Raw genomic sequence first — 11,018 nt, forward strand, 5'->3', positions numbered from 1 at the left:
GAGCTTTCTCTTCCATTTATGTATGTATAGCTGTACAGACTTATTTTATTCAATGAATTATAATCACTATCATTATTTTCTTTGCCGCTCAAACTGTTCCGGATTTGGCCAGTGGGAGTTCCTTCAAGTTGACTTCTGTGTCCCTTTGGCATGCTGCCATCACAGTTTTTTTTTTCTTTCTTTCTTTTTTTTTTTTGTAGCACTTTCTTGTTGGCACTACAAGATGCTACAAACTCACCTTATTCTTTTTCAGCCCCAGTTGACAAAGTGTTCATTGCTACTAGGGTCTAATTGTTTCTAGGCCCTCTTAGTGTGCACAGTTAGGAAATATATGTATGTATTCTAATCCAGCTAGTCATACATATCTATTTATATATTTTGCTATAGGTATCTATATTTTGAAAACATAAGTTCGTTACTAATACCTTACATTTCAGCCCAACAACACAAGGTTCATTTTAGTTTTCTCACTTTCCATATTTGTAAATCCCTTCTCCAACAGAAAGAAACCTGGCTCTCATTATCCACAATAAATTTACTTATTTGTGTAATCATACACATTAAATAACCAAAATTGCTAAACCATAAGACTACTTCAAAAAACAAACCTACCAACTAGAGGTCAATAGTTGTATTACAGTCTTTTGTCTTTAGGGTCATGACAGTCTATAGTCAAAATACTGGGTTTTACAATCTTCAATATTTGACACAGTTCCTTTTGTCTTTAATATGATAGTCAAAATACTGTGTTCAAAAACTACTTGAATTAGTTCTCCTCCTCCTCAAACCCCTTCAATTAGGCTGTGTTATTCATTTGAAATGCAGTCAGATTCCTTTGTTTCTGTTTGAATTACATTTTGCCCCTCCCACCCTTGCTAAGGTAACCACTCTATTTTCTGGTTTATCCCTTCTGTGTTTCTTTTCACTCAGATAAACAGGTATATGTATATTATCTTATTTATCCTACATGAAGTATAGCATGCTTTGCATTTTTCATTTGATAATATCTCCTTTCTCACAGCCACACAGTACCCCATTATGTAGACACAATTTAACCACTCTCCTATGTTTTCCCATGTAGGTTGTTTCCAATATTAATTATAAACAATGCCAAAAAGAATACCCTTGTACATATATGTATTTTTGTATTATCTGAGGTATATCTTTAGGGTAAATACATAGGACTAGGACTGCTGCATCAAAAAGTGCATATATAGTTTTGTTAGGTATGTACCAATTTCCTACCAAAAGGGCTGTTCCAATTTTATTTCCACTAGCACTGTATTTGACAGCCTGTTTCCCCACAGCCTTTCCAACAGACTATGTTGTATTTAAAACTTTTCCCTGATCTGAGAGACAAGAGATGGTAGCTCATTGAAGCGTTTGTGGGTTTTTCTGCCCTCATTTCATAGGGATAAATAATTTTCCTGCTGTGGGAAAATGTTTTCAGCCAAGGCTCCTCTTTCCCTTTTGTAATTTCATGAACCTTATTGAGATGCTCTCCCTCTTTCTCCCACCCCCCCAAAAGATAAACCGAGGCTTATTAAAAATTTTAAGAGTTTATTTAAGCAAAAATCTATTTGAATTAGGCAGTGTGGTAGGGTCCCCTCCCTAAGGAAAAAAAAAAACCTCAAGGCAACCTGGCTATACACATACACGACAACAGCCCTCAAGACCTTGTAACATGAGACCACTTAATCAGACTACATGTTTATGTGTTACCATATATGGGAAACAAAAAAGTAAAAATATATTAAAAAAAACTATGCCATGTGGCATTCAGTGCTCAGTTCTTGGGGTAAAAACCCAACTGAGCCATGCTGGCACAAATAAAGTTGTTCCTAAAAACAAAACAAAAAACAAAAACAAAAACAAAAAAACCACATCGGCGTCGTGACTCTATGCGAGAATCCTGCTACAGCAGCATCTAATCTAGTAGATGGAAAGGAGCCCTGAGAAGCTGTACAAAAATAAAAGATTTTTATGGCCGGAAGGGAGTGGGAATAAGGAAATTTTCTAAGCAAAAAACCCAGATTGGTTATTGCAAGGTTACTTTCCTTTAGGGATGGCAGGAGTCTGTCAGGCAGACTACCAAACTAGTGCTGATCAGGTGATTCCTGATTGTGTACGATTCCATTTCTGGGAGAGCCAAAACTGTAATTAAGTCTTGGTTTGGTGAAGTGGGGCTTAGCATAAGCAACTCCATTTTGGGCCGGTTGTCTTGTTTGTTTATTTTAACAATACATATACTTATCTTAAGGCTACAGTTCAGTGAGCTTTGACAATGTATACAACCTTGTAACCACTACCACAATCAATATATAAAACATTTTCATTGCCCCACAAAAATTTCCTTTGTGCCCCATCCTGATCCCCCCCACACATCAGACAACCACTGATGTGCTTTCTGTCACTGTAGATTGTATTTGTCTTTTTTAGAGTTTCACACAAATAGAATCAGTTTGCACTCTTCTGTGTCTTGCTTCTTTCCGTCAGCATCGTGCTTTTGAGATTCATCCAACTTGTTGTGTATATCAGAATTTCCCCCCTTCTTATTGATGAATAGAATTCTGTGATATAGATATTTCACCATCCATTTATCCATTCTCGTTGTTGTTGTTTTTTCTTTTTTTAAGGAGGCTCCATGCCCAGAGTGGAGCCCAACACAGGGCTTGAACTCACGACCCTGAGATCAAGACCTGAGCTGAGATCGAGAGTCAGACTCGTAACCGACCGAACCACCCAGGTGCCCCTCTCTCAGTGTAGTTTTCATTTCTGTTTCTCTAATTATGAGAGAGATTACACTTTTCATATGCTTAAGGGCCATTTTAATATCCCCCTTTAATGTGTGAATTGTCTGTTCACATATCTTGCCCATTTTTCTGTTGGCTCTTTTGACCTTTTTCCCTTAAATTTTTTTAAATGCTTATTTAATTTTGAGAGAGAGAGAGAGTGAGCAGGGGAGGGACACAGAGAGAGACACACACACAGAATCCAAAGCAGGCTCCAGGCCCTGAGCTATCAGCACAGAGCCCAACAGGGGGCTCAAACCCACAAACCATGAGATCATGACCAGAGCCGAATTTGGATGCTCAACCAACTGAGCCACCCAGGCACCCAATTTTTCCCTTAATTTTTTTTTTGCCATTAGAAAACAAAATAAAATCTTTTTTAATCTTGTTTTATTTTTTTTAATTTATATTCAAATTAGTTAGCATATAGTGCAACAATGATTTCAGGAGTAGATTCCTTGGTGCCCCTTACCCATGTAGCCCATCCCCCCTCCCACACCCCCTCCAGTAACCCTCAGTTTGTTCTCCATATTTATGAGTCTCTTCTGTTTTGTCCCCCTCCCTGTTTTTATATTATTTTTGTTTCCCTTCCCTTATGTTCATCTGTTTTGTCTCTTAAAGTCCTCATATGAGTGAAGTCATGATTTTTGTCTTTCTCTGACTTACTAATTTCACTTAGCATCATACCCTCTGGTTCCATCCACATAGTTGCAAATGACAAGATTTCATTCTTTTTGATTGCTGAGTAATACTCCATTGTGTGTGTGTGTGTGTGTGTGTGTGTGTGTGTGTGTGTGTGTATACCACATCTTTATCCATTCATCCATCGATGGACATTTGGGCTCTTTCCATACTTTGGCTATTGTTGATAGTGCTGCTATAAACATGGGGGTGCATGTGTCCCTTCGAAACAGCACACCTGTATCCCTTGGATAAATGCCTAGTAGTACAATTGCTGGGTCGTAGAGTAGTTCTATTTTTAATTTTTTAGGAACCTCCATAGTGTTTTCCAGAGTGGCTGCACCAGCTTACATTCCCATCCCTTAATTTTTAAGAGTTCTTTATATATTGAGGATATGAACACTTTACTGCAATAGATGTTACATATATTTTCTCCCAGATTGTCAGTTGTCTTTTGGTCATGTTTATGATAATAGTATCTTGGAAATAGAGGTATGTATATACTAATCCATGTATACACACCTATCTATATTTCTGTATCTATCAATCTGTATGTATTTTAAGGAAAACATGAATTCATACTGATATTCCAGTACAACATGGTTCATTCTATCTCTTCTTGCTTATCTGTGTCCTCCCACTCCAACTATGAGAAACCTGGCTCTAACCATCCACCACCCATTTACTTAATTCAATTGCAGTATACATGTATAGTGATATCAGAATTGTTAACTTGTAGCCCTATGGGAAATAAATTTGCCAACATTGAGTTAAATGCTTTTCTATGGTCCCTTTTATCTTTAGCATTGGAGTTTCCAGTCAAAATGGCACTTTCTGGGGCACCTGGGTGTTTTAGTCGGTTGAACATCTGACACTTATGAGCTTAGGTCATAGTCTCATAGTTGTGAGATCGAGCCCCATGTCCGGCTCTGCACTGACAACATGGAGCCTGCTTGGGATTCTCTCTCTCCCTCTCTCTCTACTCCCCCTCCCTCAAAATAATTAAATCAACATTTAAAAAAAATACCATTTCAAAGATTACCTAGTTCAGCATGTCTTCTTCCTCCCCCTTTAGTGAGGTCATGTTATTTATTTGTCATACAGTTAGATTATGTTGTCATAGTCTGCATTCCATCCTGGGATTACCTGATCTCCTGGTTGGCTTTTTAAAATTTTCATACATTAAAATTTATTTTTTGTGTTGTAATGATCTATAGGTTTTGACAAACACATTTTTTAAATGTTTGTTTATTTATTTTGAGAGAGAGAGAGAGTGTGTGGGGAGGGGCAGAGAGAGAGGGAGACAGAGAATCCCAAGCAGGCCTGACAAGGGACTCGATCTCATGAACCGTGAGATCATGACCTGAGTTGAAATCAAGAGTTGGACGCTTAACCGACTGAGCCACCCAGGTGCCCCCGACAAACACATTTTAAAGTTTTCCTCACATAGATTTTTTTTTCACATTTCTTCTTAGGTTCCTTCTTAAGGTATACTATCTTCTTTGTTGCTATTTTAAGTGGAGTTTTCACATTATAATCCTCTAACTGGTTATTATTTGTATATATAAAAGCAATTGATGACTTTTAAAAAATATTTTATTTTTGAGTAATCTCTACACCCAATGTGGGGCTCAAACTCACAACCCTAAGATCAAGAGTCACGTGCTCTACAGACTGAGCCAGCCAGGCACCCCACGAAGGCCATTGACTCCTTTATGTTAATTTCACATCCTTCCACTTTGCTGAATACTTGTATTGTTGGAGTTAGTTTTATCATTGATTCTCTAGAGTTTGCCAGGTACAAAATCATATCGTCTGAAAATAAAGGTATCTTTATTTCTTCTTTTCCAATTCATGTACCTCTAATTGATTTCTCTTATCTAATTACCACTTTCTACAACAGGAACCAGGGCTTCTTGTTGAAATGGTTGATTCCAGGGCTGAGACAGGACAGTACAAGATGAACCTGGGGCATCTTGTTTTACCTGCCATTAAATGAATTTGAACTTAAAAAGAATCTCTGGGGATAGCTGGCTGTCTGTAGAGCTTGCGACTCTTGATGTCAGGGTTGTGAGTTTGAGCCTCATGTTTGGCGTAGAGATTACTTAAAATTAAATTTTTTAACGTTTATTTATTTTTGAGAGAGAGAGAGAACGGGGGAGGGGCAGAGAGAGGGGGAGACACAGATGTCGAAGCAGGCTCCAGGCTCTGAGCTGTCAGCAGAGTCCAACTCGAGGCTCTAACTCCTGAACTGCGAGATCATGACCTGAGCCACCCAGGCGCCCTGAGATTACTTAAAATTAAATCTTTGGGGTGCCTGGGCGACTCAGTCTGTTAAGTGTCTGACTTTGGCTCAGGTCATGATCTCATGGTTTGTGGGTTTGAGGCCTGCTTCAGGCTGTACACTGACAGTGCAGAGCCTGCTTGGGATTCTCTCTCTCTGCCTCTCTCTCTTCCCCTATCCCATTTGTGCCTTTTCTCTCTCTCAAAATAAATTAAAAAAAAAAAAGTCCTTGGGGTGCCCGAGTGACTCAGTCGTTTAAGCGTCTGACTTTGGCTCAGGTCACCATCTCAAGGTTTGTGGGTTTGAGCCCCGCGTTGGCTCTGTACTGACAGCTCATACTCGTGAACCTCGAGATCATGACCTGAGCTGAAGTCAGATGCTTAAACGACTGAGCCACCCTGTCACTCCCATCCTCACAGATTACTTCTATCTATCTATCTATCTATCTATCTATCTATCTATCTACTATTTTTAATGTTTATTTAATTTTGAGAGAGACAGACAGATAATGAGCAGGAGAGGTTCAGAGAGAGAGAGGGAGACACAGAATCCGAAACAGGCTCCAGGCTCTGAGCTGTCAGCACAGAGCCCCACGCGGGGCTCGAACTCATGGATCATGAGATCATGACCTGAGCTGAAGTCGGACGCTTAACCGACTGAGCCACCCAGGCGCCCCCCACCCCCGCCACCGCACACACAGAAATTACTTCTTAATTATAATGAAGAAAGGGGTAACTTTACAGTGGAGAAACCTGGTGGACACCACCTTAACCAAGTGGATGACATTAACATCAAAGAGATGGGGACAAACTGGTATTTCCTGCCCCCTGATGTGATGTACTGAGAAAGACACTTCACTTCTGTGGTGTTTCTGCCAAAAATTCAAATCTGAATCTGATCATGAGAAAATACCAAGCAAACACCAATTGAGGGACATTCTACTAAATAACAGTTTGCACTCTTCAAAAACATCAAGGTCATAAAAAAAAAAAAAAGAAAAACTGAGGAAATGATCCACATTTAAAAAGATTAAAGGAACATGACAACTGTATGCAATCGTGATTCTGGATTGAATCCCTGTACCTGAAAAAAGGTTTTTATTTTACTATAAAGGATATCAGTGACCAATGGGCAAACTTTGAATAATGTCTGTAAAATAGATAACAGGATTATATCAGTATTGACTTCCTGATTTCAACAATGATACTGTGGTTATATAGGGGAATAGCTTTCTCTTAGAGATCTTTGTAAAGGAAAGAGGCCTGAGATTGGCTATCCTCACAAGGACTTGATTGCAAGGTTAGCCCTAGAGGCCTGAGATTGGCTATCCTCACAAGGACTTGATTGCAAAGTTAGCCCCTGACTAGCATCTGGAAACTTGGCTGATAAACTGTTCCCTACAGTGATATAAAACTTTTTCTAAATGATAAGAATGGTTCACTGTGCCAAACCGTTTGTACAGACAATTTATGCTGAGCACCTGCATTCCTTTAGGAAGTCTAGAATTTTGCTCCATGCCAGGTAGAGGGTGACTTGTAGCCATCCCCCAGTGAAAACCTTAGGCACTGAGTCTCTAATGAGCTTCCCTGGAAGACAACATGTCACATGTGTTTTCACAATTCATTGCTGGAGAGGTTACATGCATCCTGTGTGACTCTGCTGGGAGAGGACTCTTAGAGGCTTGTGCCTGGTTTCCTCTGGACTTCAGCCCATGTCCCTTTTCCCTTTGCTCCGGGGAGGTGGGCAGCCTAAGGAGGTCTGTGCAAGGATTTCTCCAGATTCCACCTGTGTCTTTTGTTCTTAATGATCCTATCATGGACCTATCCTTTAACTGTAATAAATCTTAGCTAGGAGTACCACTATATGCTAAATCTTGTAAGTCCTTCTACTGAATCACCAAACTGGGGGATGGTCTTGGGGACCCCTCACACACACACACACACACACACACACACACATACACACACAGAAAGAAGGAATGATAAACGGAAGTGACAAAAATGTTAACATAGGAACATCCCAGTTAAAGGGTATACAACTTCTCTGTGAATCTGAAATTATTTCAAAATAAATTTTTTAATGGAAAACGAAACCAAATCTGTATCCTAAGTGGATACATTGCATACTGCTAAAGGTGTATCTACTTCCAGGCCCTCTTCAAGAACATACGTGGGAAATATACATACACAGTTCTCTTTCTCTGACTATCTTATCTAAAATCTTGAGATCATCTTGTTACCTCCAATTCCAAATCAATACTTCAGGGTACATTCTTGTCTCCTCCATCCATCTTTATTTATTTATTTTTTAACTTTTTAAAATGTTTATTTATTTTTGAGAGGGAGAGAGAGTACGAGCAGGGGAGGGGCAGAGAGTGAGGAAGACACAGAATTTGAAGCAGGCTCCAGGCTCTGAACTGTCAGCCCAGAGCCCAACGCGGGGCTCTAACTCATGAACCATGAGATCATGACCTGAGCCTAAGTCAGATGTTTAACCGACTGAGCCACCCAGACACCCCCCCATCCATATTTATACCTTCCTTCTTATAGCTATAACTCTGTTTGCAAGTAACCTAGCTCCTATTATTCCTGATATATTTTACTTGTTTCCTGAAGCCTAGATCACACAAAAGGGATTTGGGGAATTGTCAACCCATACCTCTACAAGAGCAAATCTATTTACTAGAGTCCAACATTTATTTATAGGCATTTTAAAGGTAAATTTTCCATACAGAAAGATTTACAAATCAAAATGTATAGCATCTCAGGGCGCCAGGGTGGCTCAGTCGGTCGAGCGTCTGACTTTGGCTCAGGACATGGTCTCTTGGTTTGTGAGTTCGAGCCCTGCGTCGGGCTCTGTGCTGACAGCTCAGAAGCTGGAGCATGCTTCGGATTCTGTGTCTCATTCTCTTTCTGCCCCTCCCCCACTTGTGCTCTGTCTCTCAAAATTTATAGCATCCTGGCAAATGATGAATATATTCAAGTAGCCCATACTCTTATCAAGTTATAGACTATTTACCAGAACTTTCCTTCCTCCCTCTTTCCAGTCAATCCCTTCCCCCATGGGGCAATTATTGTTCTGAGTTGGGTTTTTTTTGGGGGGGGGCATGTGGGTATTCTATTCCATCATTTGTTGAAAATATTGCCCATTCTGCACTGCCTTTGCACCTTTTTCAAAAGTCAATTGACCATATATGTGTGGGTCTATTTCTGGAGTTTCTATTCTCTTTCATTGATATATGTTGCTGTCTTGACACCAGTACCACAATGTCTTGATTAATATAGCTTTGCAATAAATCTTGAAGTCAGGAAGTCCTACAAATTTGTTCTTGCTTTTCTAAGTTGTTGTGGTTTTTTTCTAGAAATAGCTACCATTTTGTTTGTTTGTTTGTTTGTATGTTTGTTTTGAGAGTGAGAGAGCACAAGTGAGTGAGAGGCAGAGAGAGAGGGAGAGAGAGTGCCAAACCTAAAGCAGGGCTCCAGATCACCCAATGCTAGCTCACTGGCCAGACCGTGACATCATGACCTGAGTCGAAATCAGATGCTTAATTGACTGAGTCACCCAGGAGCCACATGAATGACATTTTAAAATTTCAATTCCCTAAGGGTCATTGCTGGTATATAGAAATACAGTTAAGTGTAGTATATTGATCTTGTATCCTACAATCTTGCTAAAATCACTTACTAGTTCTAGTGGGTTTTTGTAGATTCCACATGATTTTTTACATAGATGAATACATACATACATACATATTATCTCCAAATAAAGACAGCTTTGTTCTTCCTTTCCAATCTGTATACGTTTTCTTTCTTTCTTGCCTTATTGCATTGGCTAGAACCTCCAGTACCATGTTGAACTGAAGTGATGAGAGTGGAGATCCTCACTTTGTTCCTGATCTTAGGGGGAAAGACATTCAGTCTTACACTGTTTAGTTTGATGTTACTAACCATTTGCAACGACATGGATGGAACTAGAGAGTATGATGCTAGGTGAACTAAGTTAGCCAGAGAAAGACAAATACCATATGATTTCATTTCTATGTGGAATTTAAGAAACAAAACAAATGAGCAAAGGGGGAAAAAGGGAGAGGGAGAGGCAAACCAAGAAACAAACTGATGATTGCTGGAAGTGAGGTGGGTGGAAGATGAGTGAAATAGGTATTGGAGATTGAGGAGTGCATTTGAAGTGATGACCACTAGATGATGTATAGAAGTGTTGAATCACTATATTGTACTACACCTGAAACTAATAAGACACTGTGTTAACTAAATGGAATCAAAATTAAAACTTAAAAAAAATTGAGGTGAGACAGCTGGGTGGCTCACTTGTTGGGCGTCCGACTTTCGCTTAAGTCATGACCTTGCGGTTTGTGTGTTTGAGCCCCATGGCGGGCTCTGTGCTGACAGCTCAGAGCCTGGAGCCTACTTTGGATTCCGTGTCTCCCTCTCCCTCTGCCCCACCCCTGCTCATGCTCTGTCTGTCTGTCTCTCTCTCAAATAAATAAATAAATATCAAAATTTTTTTTTAAAGTTTGAGGTTACTATAGATTTTTTGTAAATGCTCTATATCATGTTGAGGAGATATTATTTTTAATTTCTAGTTTTCTGAGAGTTTTTTTTTTTAAGTCAGGAATGGATGGTGGAGTTTGTCAAATGCTTTTTCTGCATTTATCAGATAATCATATGGTTTTGCTTGCATTCTTAGAGTAAATTCAACTTTGTGCTGATGTATTCAGTTTTGTATATATTGCTGGATTTGATTTACTAAAATATTGCTAAAAACTTTTGCATCTCTGTGAAGGATAGCTGTGTATACAGTTGACTCCTTTTTTTTTTTAACTTTTTACTTATTTTTTTAAGTAAGCTCTATGCTCAACATGGGGCTTGAACTCATGACCCTGAGATCAAGAGTCACAGTCTCCACCCACTGAGCCAACCAGGCGTCCCTACAATTGACAACATGGGGGCTGGGGCACTGACCCCCTGCACAGTTGAAGTCCACATATAAATTTTGACTCCTCAGTGCTGATGCATAGGGGCACTTGTACCCAATGTTATAGCAGCACTTTCAACAATAGCCAAATTATGGAAAGAGCCTAAATGTCCATCAACTGACAAATGGATAAAGAAGATGTGGTTTATATATACAATGGAATACTACTTGGCGATGAGGAAGAATGAAATCTGGCCATTTGTAGCAATGTGGATGGAACTGCAGAGTGTTATGCGAAGTGAAATAAGTCAGGAAGAGAAAGACAGATA

Source organism: Lynx rufus, unplaced genomic scaffold, assembly GCF_022079265.1.
Source record: "Lynx rufus isolate CCGP_SWC_20201006 ecotype Redwood Valley unplaced genomic scaffold, mLynRuf1.p SCAF_14, whole genome shotgun sequence".
NCBI lineage: Eukaryota > Metazoa > Chordata > Mammalia > Carnivora > Felidae > Lynx > Lynx rufus.